Below are 13,474 nucleotides of genomic sequence, written 5' to 3' on the forward strand. Positions count from 1 at the left end.
TTGGGTTTTATGTCGGGTTTTTTCTGGAAAGGGGATGTTGGGGCCCCTGGCCTCATGGTTTCCCTGTAAAAATTCCCTTGTAAGAAAATCTGGTAAAAAGTTTAAATCTCCTTTTATAAATTCTATTTCAAAATCGAAACTTGATAGTAAAGCTTGCCATCTGGCAAAAATCTGTTTAGAAACAAGGTTTTTAACATCTTTTTGCAATATCTCTTTAGCTAATTTGCAATCAACTCTTAGCAAAAATCTCTTATTAATTAAATCATCTCGAAATTTTGTAATACATAGTTCTATCGATAAAATTTCTTTTTTAACAGTACTATAATTCTTTTGTGCAGGATTCCAGATCCCTGATGTGAAATGAACTAATTGTTTTGGAGATTCTAGGGAGATCCTTTGTTTAAGAATTCCACTGTATCCTTCGTTAGAAGCATCGGTTTCTACTACCATGAAAGTGTCTAGATTTGGAATACCTAGACATGGAAGTTTTTTGACAACAGCCTTGATTTTCCTAACTGTTTCTGTTTGTTCTAGACTCCATGGAACTGGGTTCTTCCTAAGACGGTTATGAAGGGGTTCACAGATTTTTCTAATATTAGGAATAAAGTCTGCAACATAATTAAAACTTCCTAAAAACTTTTGTAACTGAGTTTTATCAGGAATTTCATCTGGAAATTTGGAAGAGAACTCTATGGCTCTGCAAATGGGTTTATAAGTACCTTGGTATAGGTCATGTCCTAAAAATCTAATTGTTGTTTGAAACAATTTAATCTTTTTGGCACTTACGACCAAACCATTATGTTTGATAATCTTGAAAAAAGTATTTAGGTGTTTAAAATGAGAATCTATGTTATAAGGATTAAAAATATTATTCATAATATTCTGGAATTCAGACGGGACATTTTTTAACCCAAAAGGCATAACTTTCCATTCATATTGCCCAAAAGGGACATTAAAAGCAGTTTTATACTTATCCCTGTTAGCAACTTGTATTTGCCAAAATCCTGTTTTCATATCAAACTTACTATAGATATTTGCTTTGTAAGTTCTTTTTAATAAGTCTCTTTTGTTAGGTATCGGGTACCTAATCTACTGTAATACCTTATTTAAAGGTTTGTAATTTATTACTAACCTAGGAGATCCTCTTTCTTTTTCTGCATTTTTATTTACATAAAATGCCGAACAACTCCAAGGGGATCTAGATGGCCTAATTATCTTTTTTTTTTTTTTTTTTTTTTGTAAAAGATCATTGATTTCATTTTTACAAGTTTCCATCAACTCGTGGTTCATTTGAATGAGCCTTGCTTTTGTAGGAATGGCATGTTCATTAAAACCATCAATATATGGTAACTCAACAATGTGTCGCTTTCTTTCCCAAAAAGCACTTGGTAATTCTGAACAAACTTCATGTTCAAGTTTTTCTTGAAAACTTGCTATTTTCCCTTCTATCACCGGGGTTTTTAAAGTTTGTTCGATCCTTTTAATTTTAATTTCATCCTTTAAGTATGAAACCTGTTTTGCTAATAGATTTATACGAAAAATGGTTTTTGATTTAACAAAATCACTTGTATCTTGGGAAAGTGGTGATAAATAAGGAAATTTTATTTCCTTTCCTAATAAGGTGGTATAGATTGCATCTAATCCAGCATAAGAGGGTTTTATCTGAGTTATAAAAGGTGTTCCTAGAATGATATCTTCATTTATATCTCTTGCTATTACAAAATCATTTATAAGGCAAATTCCATCATTGCAAATGTGGGCTTGGGATAGTTTATAATTTATTTTTAATTTTTCTCTAGTGGCGGAGTATAATTTGGTAGTACTTTTTTCCAAATACTTAGTAGGTATTAATCCTTCCATTAAGCCGTTTCTATCTGCTGCTGAATCAATTAAGGTTATCCTATCAAGCACAACGTTTCCTACTCTTAAAGTGATAGGAACATGCCAACTTTGGGCTTTAATAAGTCCTACGACTCCAGCTGTATTATCATTATTAGTAAATGTGTAATATCCCACATTTAAGTGTAGGTATTTAATTAATTAAACTTTAAAAAAAAAAATTGGTAGCTAAAGAAATAAAGTGCAGCATATGACAAATAAGGAAAAGAGAAGTATAAAAGTCCATGGGCTTTAGCCCATTGAGGAATCTGGCGTTACTTTAAGAAAAGGACAAAGGATTAGAAGATAAAAAAAAATTAAAATTAAAAGAAAAACTTAGTAGCCCTTCAACAAGTACAGCGAACAAAAGTTTTGTTCTGGTGGTTCCGTACTCCGCAAAACCATTTCAACCATTGTTCTTAAACTTCAACAATCAAGATTAAGGTAAGTATGTTTTCTTGCAGTTGTCTCGGTTAGTATTATTATATAAATAGTATGTTATTGAGTTGAGTCTAAATTGAGACTTTAAGAGTTCAGCAAATCAGAAAAACAGAGAAGGAAATTTGAGCGGAAACTATGAAGAGCAACACTACAATTGAGAAATATAGTGGGTGATAAGACCATGTCGGGGATTGGATAATTATTAATTTGGGTACAAGTTGGGCTGAATAATTGGATGAGTGAATTTTAAGAATAGGTCCATCGGTAGATTAAGGACTGATTGGGTTAACCATAGTTCGGCTAAATATAATTCTGCGAATTGAGAGCCAAACATGAAATCCTGAAGGGTGCTTATTTAAAGTTAGTTTCGGATTAGCATAAACGGGAAATTAACATGAGATCGGTATGATGTGATTATAGATTGATCGAAGGACGTTGTACGGATTGCTCGAGGTGACGAGTTTGGTACTTCGACACAAGTACTGTGAGTAGTAATCTTACCACAATTTGTATTTTCATAATCTTCATGGTTTATACATGATTTTGAAAATAAAATGTGTTACTGATGCTTTGAAATTGCATGTGGGACAAGTCCTTTACTTGATATAGTACCGAACAGTTTACTTGAGATGGTTACCAGTTATTCTAATTGTTTTCACCGATACTAGATATGTTTTACCATCACTTGAGATACGATTACCGTTTCTGAAATGAAATTACATAATTTGATAAGAATTGAAATGCCCTGTATTGTTTGAAAATGCTTTCATATGAGTATTTATTATTTACAAAGAAAAGTATTAATTGGAGGAGACTTTGAAGGATCTCGTAGCAAACGGCGGGTTTGTTAGACCTGGTGCACCTTGTATTTACAGATTACAGTTACAGCCCTCGCTAGTGGGAAGGTAGAACTAGCATACATGTACCAATTTCCCTCGAGCAGGGACCTACAGTTATATTGACTCCTTTTACGAAGAGATCCACATGATATAGATTACATGATCCTTTCTTGGAAACCTCCCGGATATAAGAGTTGATATGACAGTATTTACAAAGTTTATTATTGAATTGTTAAATGATTTCTGCTTACATGAAAATAGACAAGATTGGTTATTGCTACCCTTTTTGCAAAAAAGGCATTTATTTTGTGATCTTTTATGAATATTATATGAGCATGTTTTCTGACTTGTCCCCAATAAAAACGGTTGTGGTTAAGTGTTATTACTCACTGAGCAAGCGTCTCACTCCTCGCTATTTTTTTTACAGAGACCGCAGGTGACGTTGGTGAGGATTACGGTAACTAGAGAGCACAAGTTGAAAGCTCCTGGTGAGCCCCGCACTTGTCCGCGTGGGCGAAGAGTCTATTATTTATTATAGTCTTTCTTTTGAACTCTTAGAGTTGCTCCACAGTCATTTGATTTATTCCATAAGTATTCTTTATTTATTATAGACTGGTGACTAGTATTAGACATTTTTTTCCGTATTTCAGAGATGTTTTAGTATTATTACGTTGAAAACGGGTTGATTGAGGATGATTACATTTAGTTTGGTTGAGATTGGACATTTTTGTTATTGATTTTGAGACAGGAAAGTTTTGGATAGTCATAAAAACAGGGGAAACTCTGGCCGATTTTCTGAAAAATTTCCGTTAAGGCTTGCTTTGGGAATCCTACCCCATAGCGCCGGTCATGGTCCTAAATTGGGTCGTGACAAGATGTCTCAATGACTTCATCATTACCTGGATCTTGTAGTGATTCGTCATTATTGGAATGATTATCTTCTTCATTTTTATTATCTTCTGCAAGAATTTCATTTCTTGTTTGAGATAATATTTGGTTTGTGATATAATCCATTTCAACCTTATTAAGCCTTGTTTTGACTTCTTTTATCTCGTTCTTGACAGAGATTAATTCATATTGTAAATCTTGTATTGTAGGTTTCTTTTCTTTTGAAGAGAATCTACTCATAACATTTTTCATGTTAAAGGGTTCAATCTGAGGTTTATCCTTGGATTGATTTATAAGAATATTTTTTAATTCCTCCAGATATTTTTTCTTAACTTCTTCATCATTAATATGACCAAATCAAGAAGAAATTCTTTTTATTTGGTAGTAATTACCCTTATTGAATTTTGACCACAAGTACGTATAGTCCCTGTGCAATCACAATCTTCAGATTCAGAAGAATTGTTATTAGAACTATAGTCTGTATCAATTTCAATATCACTGATTTCATAAGAAGATGAAGTGTTGTCATTTTCTTTGAGAATAGTGTAAAGTTCATTTTTTATTTTATCAGCAACATCAAGAAGATTTATCTTCTTTTTCTTTTTATTAGTGACTCTACATTCACTCGATCTGTGGCCTAATTTGCCACAAGTCCAACATGTATCTCCAAAATTCTTTTTTGGTGATCTTTTAAATCTTTTCTTCTTATAGGATTTATCTGGATTTTTCTTTTTTTCTATAATGAGATTTTGATGTGGCAGCTTTCTTGGCCATTTTACTCAATTTTTTGGATGGGGCAGATATTTTTTCAAAACCAAAGTCTTGGCAAAAACTTCCCAAATCCTTTTGAGATTGATTTTGATCTTATTGTAAAGAGCAAAATCAATAAAGGAAAGTAAATTATAAAGCCAAGTATGAGTGGCTAAGTTTTCATACTATCCTAGGGTTCAGTCGAAATCCTGTTATAATCCAATCATGTTCTTATATTGTTAGGAAGTCAGGTTTACTGTTCATCTTCCTTAGAGCTTAGTAACTTTATTTTCTAAAGTCCATTACTGTCACTCACCGTTCTTTTAGAAGAATAAGATTTTATAACAGCTTCAAATGGCAATTCTATTTTCAAAAACGAGATTTATTATTTTATATAGAATTTTTGAATCTGAAATATCATTTCAAAATTCTTTAAAGAACCCAAGAGTTCTTGACTCTTATAATAAAGGAGATAATAGAAATATTACTTTAGAACAAGTATTAATTTCTATACAAGCAGCTGAACGCTTATTAGAAGCCAGCAGAGAAAATTCGTCTTATGTTGAAGATAATATTAAGTGGTGTCAAAACCAACTTGATAACATAACTGCTCAGTATTAATCATGAGTTTTGACAATATGAATGTTTTAAACAGTGTTAATATGTCAACAGAAGCTACAAAGATAGCTAAAGTTGAGAATGATCTACAAAATTGGAATATTCCAAAAGAACCATTCCGACAAATTTATAATACAGGAAAGTTTGATTTTGTAAAAATTATAACATCAAAACTTGTGAATCAACCGTAGCTATCAATAGTTCAGTAGAAACTATTAAGTTGTTGTCTATGCAAGATATAAATAGATATAAGAAAAGTTATAATTTTCTCCACATAGGACTTGTCCAAGTTGCTGTCAAACCTCTCTACAGATTAGGTTTAGACACACCTTTATGTCTCCTATTAAGAGATGATAGGTTATTAAACTTTGATGATTCTTTGTTAGGAGTTTTACAAAGTAACCTAGCTTATGGCCTGGTATACTTTAACTATTATCCAAATTATTCGGTTGACATCAATGACTATAATATATTGGATACATTAACTCTTAATATTAAAACAAGAAACATGAATAGCAAAGTTAATACAAAGGAAATTGCTGTGATATATAGAGTATATTACAGACTAATGAAACCAACTTTAGCTCCAAAAGCTAAAATAATGAGTCCAAAAGGTGTCACTATGCTTATGGAATCAAACCAAGAACATAGTAGCACTTTTGTACCCAGAATGATAAAATGGAATGAAATTTTATCGAAAGATGAATGGCACTTTGATGCCATAACTCAACCAAAAGCTGAACCTGAAAGTTCTGCTATTGAACAAGTTATTCAATACCCAGATGGATCTATTGATATAAAATTCCTTACATCTGCATCTGTCAATGAATCATCTTCTTGCAGTCGAATGTCGTATTCGCAACCTTCGTCAAGTCAAAGAAAGTCTTTTTCAAGACCTTCTTCTTTTAAACCCCCGGAGGAAGTAGGTGAAAGCCATGATAATTTCGTGAATGAAATTAATAGAAAACTTAAAGGTGTAGATTTTACTAAAACTATCCCTAAAGTTTATTATCATTCACAACAGTCTGAGGTAAACTCTGGAAGTCCAACCGCTAGTGATATGAACCTAGAAAAAGAAGGAGATTCGCTAGGAATGCTTAGGACTAATGATTTTAAACCAGACTATTTAGCCTTAGAAAAAGGGCTAAAAGGTTCTAAAAACAAAACGAAGTTAGACTGGTACATGGATACCTATAGTTTTGAAAAGAGGATAGACATTAAAGCTAAATGGTTTAGCGACCTGAAAAGATTTAAAAGTAATATAGAATTCTTCAGATGGTTTGAATTAACAGGGCAAATTCCAAACCAAAAGGAATCTTTGTGCATTAACAAATGGTATACCAAAACCAAAGGAGCAGTAGAATATACTGTTCCTCCATTAGAAGAAATCTTAATTCCTGTAAACAAGGAAGTTATTACTGCTTGTCCTTTCAAAAGAGAAGGAACCAATCTTGATAGTGATCCTAAAACAAAGGACATTAACAAGATAATCCAACAAAATAATTATACTAATCAACTGTTGCATGTAGTATCTAATCAGTTATCAAAAGATACTAGCAAACAAATTGTTCCTTCAAAAACCATAACAAACTCTAAAATAGAGAAACATCCAATATTTAAATTACCAGAATTTTCAAAAGAAAAGTTCCCAGATTTACCAGATAAATTCAATCTCAAAGAAGGTTTTAAAAATTAAAAAATAACTGAACCAAAACCTTCAAACAAGGCAACAACTAGTGTTATTAAAACATTAAGTTTTGAAGAAAGGATTGAATTAAAATTAGCTAAATTAAAAGGCTTGGGAAAACTTACTAAAAAATCATTTGGAACGGTTAAAACTATATCAAAAGATTCTGATAAAGAAATCCAGAGGTTAACTATTAACTCAAGATATTCTACAAAAAAGAATTATTATAATTGGCCTTCCTTCCCAGATGTTCAATTTGAGGAAGATCAATTTCGCACTAGTACATCACATAGTGGGAAAGATATAGTCGAATGGAATATAGATGGGTTAGCAGAAAGCCAAATCTATAAAATACTACATGAAATGGGTATTGCCATCACAGCATACAAAATTAATGGTGCTGGAGATAGATACGCAGCGACATTAATTATTTCTGGATTCACCAGAAGGTTAAAAAATTCGTGGGACAATTATCTGTCGGAAGATAGTAGAGTCCAGATTTTAGGTGTCATATCAATAAATATTGTAGTAAGAATGGAAGGGAATAATCAAGTTGCAGAAGAACAAGCAATAGAAGATGCTTCAGCAACATTAATATAGAGTATTTCTAAACACTTCATTGGAGAACCAAAACGTTTCCAAGATAGAAGTTTAGAATTACTAAATAATCTTAGTTGCCCAAAATTAGATGATTTTAGGTGGTTGATACGCTCAAATTACACCTATTAATGGTATAACGCGGACGTTGTCAAATATAGTAACCCAACAAGGTTGGGATCGAATCCCACAGGGAATATGGTGTGAAAAGGTTACTAAAGTCGTAGGATGCTAAGCTTAGGTCTAATGTCTTAATCCGATGGTTTTGGTAATTGTTAGTTTTTCTATGACTAATTGCTATCTACTTGCTTTCGTGGAAATTTATGGTAAAAGAAACTAAGGTTGTGTCCCCGTTAGATAGAGTGTATGATCATGGGTATTGATCTTGATATACATCTAATGGATCATTATATGAATGCACTTAATCTCTATATGAATCTCTACTATTTCCCAATAAATAAATATTATCTCTTTCTATGATTTTCCCAAATATAGGAAAGTAACTATGAAGAACGATTAATCATGCCAAGTAAATTCTTCTTATTCCTAAGTAAATTTATTAAACAAAGTTTAAAGCTTTGAGTCCTTGTTATTTATTCTTACCAACCCTAATTATTTTCCCAAATAAATCAAGGTTTATGGCTTTAATCAATGTTTGCAACCATTAATTATGAATGAAGAATGAAGAATAAATAAACCCTAATAATCCATTATGTGTATATCAATCACAACCCAATCACATAACACCCATCACTGGGTTCACAACCCTAGTAAGGGAATTTAGCTACTCATGACAAAGAACAAGAAATAAGAAATTGAAGAATTCATAATTGCTTACTTTTGAAGAAAGAGGAATTGATAATACTTGAATTGATGTTTGAACCTTCAAAAACTAGAGAGTATTTAATGTTCTAAGACAAAAATCAAAATATAATAACTGATCACTATTAAAATCCTACAATGACTATTTATAGGTTCTGAAAACGTGAAAGTTGCAGATTTGCACTTTGGTCCCCGTCGATACGAAATACGGTCCGTAAAGTGAAATACGGACCGTAAACCAGTTTACGACCAGGTCTTCCTTCTAGTTTTGAGCAACTTCAATCTCTTGAGATACGGACCGTAAATTGGTTTACGGTCCATAAACTGCCCAGTCGTCTTTCAACTTCCAAGACTTCGAATTTCTGCCAGATGCTCGAATGGTTAAATACACTTTGAAATACGGACCGTAAAGTGGAATACAGTCTGTAAAAGTTGTTCGTAAATCACCATTTCCTCAGCCTGTCTTTTTGGTTCTTCTTATTCTTTAATACGCCCATGGAATATGGCCCGTGTTTAAGAATACGGTCCGTAAACTGAGTTTACGACTACTTCTGCACTTTCAACTGTTTTCGTTCCAAATCTGTTCTGTTACCTGAAAAGCACTAAAAACACATTAAATAGACACCGACGTGCTTAAAAACAAGTAAAACTTCTCGTAAAAAGGCCTTGAATGTGCCATAAATGCCCGGCACATCAACACCCAACTTAAAGTCTTTGCTTGTCCTCAAGCAAGCCATACAAAACAATGACTCAATCTAACACCTAGATATCACAGAGTAATAATGGATACATTGGTTTTGACTCTCAACTACCGGCATGCGCGTTCTCTTAAAGGACCATCCCCATTTTCTCTTTTCAAAACAATATACACAACTCAAGAATGCTATGAATAACAATGAAGCTTCAATGCATGACACTACATTTTCGAACATATTATGATGCACACAAACACTACTTTAGGCGGCCACTTTATTTTGCACAATTCTCATCCTTGTGCCCTCACATAGATCAAAGAGTGTCCCAATGCAACTATATACAACAAGGATGGGACAAAGACGAAAGAGAGGAGAAAATAACTCACACTCACAAAGAATTTCATATCTACACATGCAAATACCATAAGCTTGCCCTTATTTTCTATGTTTTCATCCTAGGCTCGTTCAGTTGTGATCACATTAGGAATTGTTTTGGCTTGTAATGTAGGCTTAAGGACGGGTAGGATACGTTTTGATATTAGTGACTCACCCTCCTTGAACACTACAACATTTCTTTACCTTAATTCACCTCGTTTCTTTCCAACCCCTTTATTTTCCTTCAAGTTTTCGACCTCGATGTGGTTTTATTCCTAACTAACTTACAATTATTTTTGTGTTACAATTTTCTGATTTTTTTTATATAATCAACTACCACATCGAATCTCTACTAGTAAACTGCACGACCCCCAAACTTATGTTTTTACCATTTACTCCACATTTAATTCAACCTCAACTTAGGTCTTTTGCCTCATCTTATCTAGTAGCATAAAGGAGGGAACGGGTGCGAAGATGGATAAATTGCACAACGGGTGAGATTTCATATTTGGCTAGCCAAGAAAAAGGTCAAAAGGCTCAAAAAAGGAAACTAGGAATATTTTCAGCTTTTGGTAAGACTTATTTAGGAAAAGTGACTATATACACAAAGAAAGCCTAAGATCATTTCACAACCAAACTAACTTTCGAATTTCAAACAAGACCAACCGGACAAGTTCTAGATTATACATGCATAAACAGAATCAAACTAACAACTCACACACACACATTGGCATAAGGACAATCATTTTTACACTTGTGACCTCCTAAGTAGTCATTTATCACACACAATACCCCAATAATCATAATGTCATATAAAGAATCAATCATGTCAAACAATAACTGTTCTAAGTATGCATTAATTTTTTTCCAGGGGATCCAACATTTCCACAAACCATAACCACATGCTTCTAGTAAAAGAGCAACACCAACTAAGTCAAAATTACTCTACTCAACCTAAGTAACATCCTAAACATGCCAGTTTCAATCAAAATAAAACCCCTTAGGAAAAGAACTCTGGCAAAGAAAAGCCGAGGGGGTTCTACACAAATATGTACAACAAATAACCAGATCATGTACCCCCACCCCCAACTGAAGATCATGCAATGTCCCCAATGCATCGACTCTAGGTACAATATTAAAAATGGTGAGGGATACCTGGGCGCCCTAGGCGCTATGTTCCTCGACTCGGGACTGTGCTGCCCCAGACGCAGCATTATCAGGCGTTGCCTCTTGGGGCTGGCTGCCCGACGCGCCCATTGGATCTGGATAGTTGTCGCGCAGCGAATTCAAGGCAGCGGATTGCACCATCTTCTCCTCCACAACCTTTTGTTACTCTCATTCACATTCTCAACTACGACATCTAGTGGTCGTTTTCCTCGCGCCTTATCTCCTTCCCCTCCTTCTTCCTCAGAGTCGAGCAGGTTTTGGATCGGTATATCAATATCCAAGTTAGTGTGCAGTGCCAAAACAAGGTCCTCTACTCGCTTGCTCGCCTTCAGCGCATCCAATTCAGCTTTAAGCTTCTCCAATTCCGTATGAAATGTAGCTTAACTGCCCCCTGATTTCGACTGCTCCAAAGGAAACAACCTCATCTCAAACCCATCCAATCGTGATTGGAAAACCTCGCGAGATTGAGCATATTCCTCCCGAATTTCTCTCTTGGCAATGTTGATTTGATTGTAGCCCGAATAACCATCAAGGAAGAAATAGTAGGAATGCCCCGCTAGCCTATCAAGCATTTGATCAATAAAATGCATGGGGAAATGGTCCTTCCATGTGGCTGTGTTGAGCTTGCGATAGTCCATGCAAACTCTCCATCCGGTTACGGTTCTAGTTGGGATCAACTCATTCTTTGCATTCGGCACCACAGTGATGCCACCCTTCTTAGGAACACATTGGACTGGGCTAACCCATTTACTATCAGCAATTGGATAAACCACTCCCGCATCCAACCATTTGATGATCTCTTTCTTGACGACCTCTTACATATTCTCGTTCAGTCGCCTCTGATGCTCTACACTCGGTTTGCTATCCTCCTCCAATTGGATTTTGTGCTCACAGATCCCAGATGGAATACCTCGAATGTCTGCTATAATCCAACCAATAGCATGCCTATACTCCCTCAACACCTCCAAAGGTTGTAAAATCTGCTCCTCAGTCAGTAGGACTGAAACAATCACTGGCAATGTATTGTCCGGACCAAGGAACTCATACTTCAGATGTGATGGGAGCTGTTTAAGCTCCAACTTAAGTGGTTCAATGATCGAAGGCTTTGCTGGAGGAGTTGTTGTCACGACCCAACCTCGTAGGCTGTGATTAGTGCCCGATTTGGACACTCACACACACCTGTTATCTATAATCATCTACAGCTAGCATCGCAAGAACTTATTTATATGTAAAGGCAAGACGTTATTTTAAAGCTGTCGTATATATGCATATCAAAGCCACCTGTCTCCTGAGGAGTTACAACTTTCAACAGTTTATATCGCACATAAGCCGGCAAGGCTGTCATATATAGGGGAACGTCCCAGTAATATATAAGCCGACAAGGCTACCATTATACACAGCTCCCAAAGCAAATATATATATATCTACGCAAGCCGACAAGGCTGCCACTACAAATGGGTACGCCCCAAACATAAGTCATGTCCACACAACGAAACAACAACTATATACAGACCCACACATATGTCTACAGACCTCTAAGAGTAACAACAATATGACAGGACAGGGCCCCGCCGTACCCTGAACAAACATACACATACAACAAAAAGGATCTATACCACAAAGCTAGGCTCCGGAAGAAAGGAGCACTCCAAAATAGCTGAATAGATACCCTAGGCTGGCGGATCTCCGAAACGAGCGTCTGTACCTGCGGGCATGAAACGCAGCCCCCCGAAGAAAGGGGGTCAGTACGGAATATGTACTGAGCATGTAAATCATGAAATACAGTAAAAATCATATCTGAAATGAGGAGTGTAGGACCCAGTGCAACAACCAGAAAACTATAAGACTTACCTTTGAACATAAATCATATGTGTCATCATCATACCCATATCATTATAGAATTTAATAATCATAGCTAGATAATCATACTGTATATAAACATATATAACGTGTCCCGGCCCTCTAGTGAGGGGCTCGGTAAATAAAATCATCATATACATGTACATATAACGTGTCCTGGCCCTCTAGTGAGGGACTCGGTGAATATTGATCATATTCCATCCTGGCCACCATCCCATATCATCATGTCATCATACCATCACACACACACATATATATATATATATATATATATATAACGTGTCCCGGCCCTCTAGTGAGGGACTCAGTGAATAATGCAATGGATATGCGCACGAAAACATGTCCTGGCCCGGGACTCAGTGAAGGATGTAACGGTAAGCACGAGCAGAGTAATAAGCAACCATATACATACAAATCATCTTTTGAGACTCAATAGATAAGTAAACCAATCAGCTCTCAAGTATCAGGATAATAATCATAATAAGTTCTTTCTAAGTGTCATCACAAACTATAGCAAGGGACGTTTCAGGGATCATATTCACGTATCAAATTAATATAAGATAGCTTGTGAAAGTCAAGTACACCTCTAATTATGGAATTCTTTAAGAGTAGGAACTTTTAGACATCATATATTAGCCAATCATATACTAGGCTCGAGACAATAGCTCGACTATCCTAAAAGTTCTAACATCAAGGAGACGAATAAAAATCATAAGTCATGCTTGGAACTAGAGAGTAGAATTACCCCAAGGCTCATATTATATCTTACCTACATCTAGGACATGCCAAAAGAAAGAAGGGATAGGCTTTACATACCTTTAACGTTTAGTCGTAATACAACTCGTACACGCTGCCCG

At 35.1% G+C, this 13,474-nt stretch overlaps 1 long non-coding RNA gene across 1 annotated transcript; it reads left to right on the forward strand.

The window, feature by feature from the left end:
* The first annotated feature begins 1,930 nt into the window (after nucleotides 1-1,930).
* On the forward strand, nucleotides 1,931-4,346 carry LOC132620769 (uncharacterized). The gene is made up of 3 exons (XR_009575203.1): nucleotides 1,931-2,322; nucleotides 2,740-2,803; nucleotides 3,586-4,346. It is a non-coding gene; the product is annotated as an uncharacterized LOC132620769 (long non-coding RNA).
* Nucleotides 4,347-13,474: the final 9,128 nt, after the last annotated feature.

Source organism: Lycium barbarum, chromosome 2, assembly GCF_019175385.1.
Source record: "Lycium barbarum isolate Lr01 chromosome 2, ASM1917538v2, whole genome shotgun sequence".
NCBI classification, from domain to species: domain Eukaryota; kingdom Viridiplantae; phylum Streptophyta; class Magnoliopsida; order Solanales; family Solanaceae; genus Lycium; species Lycium barbarum.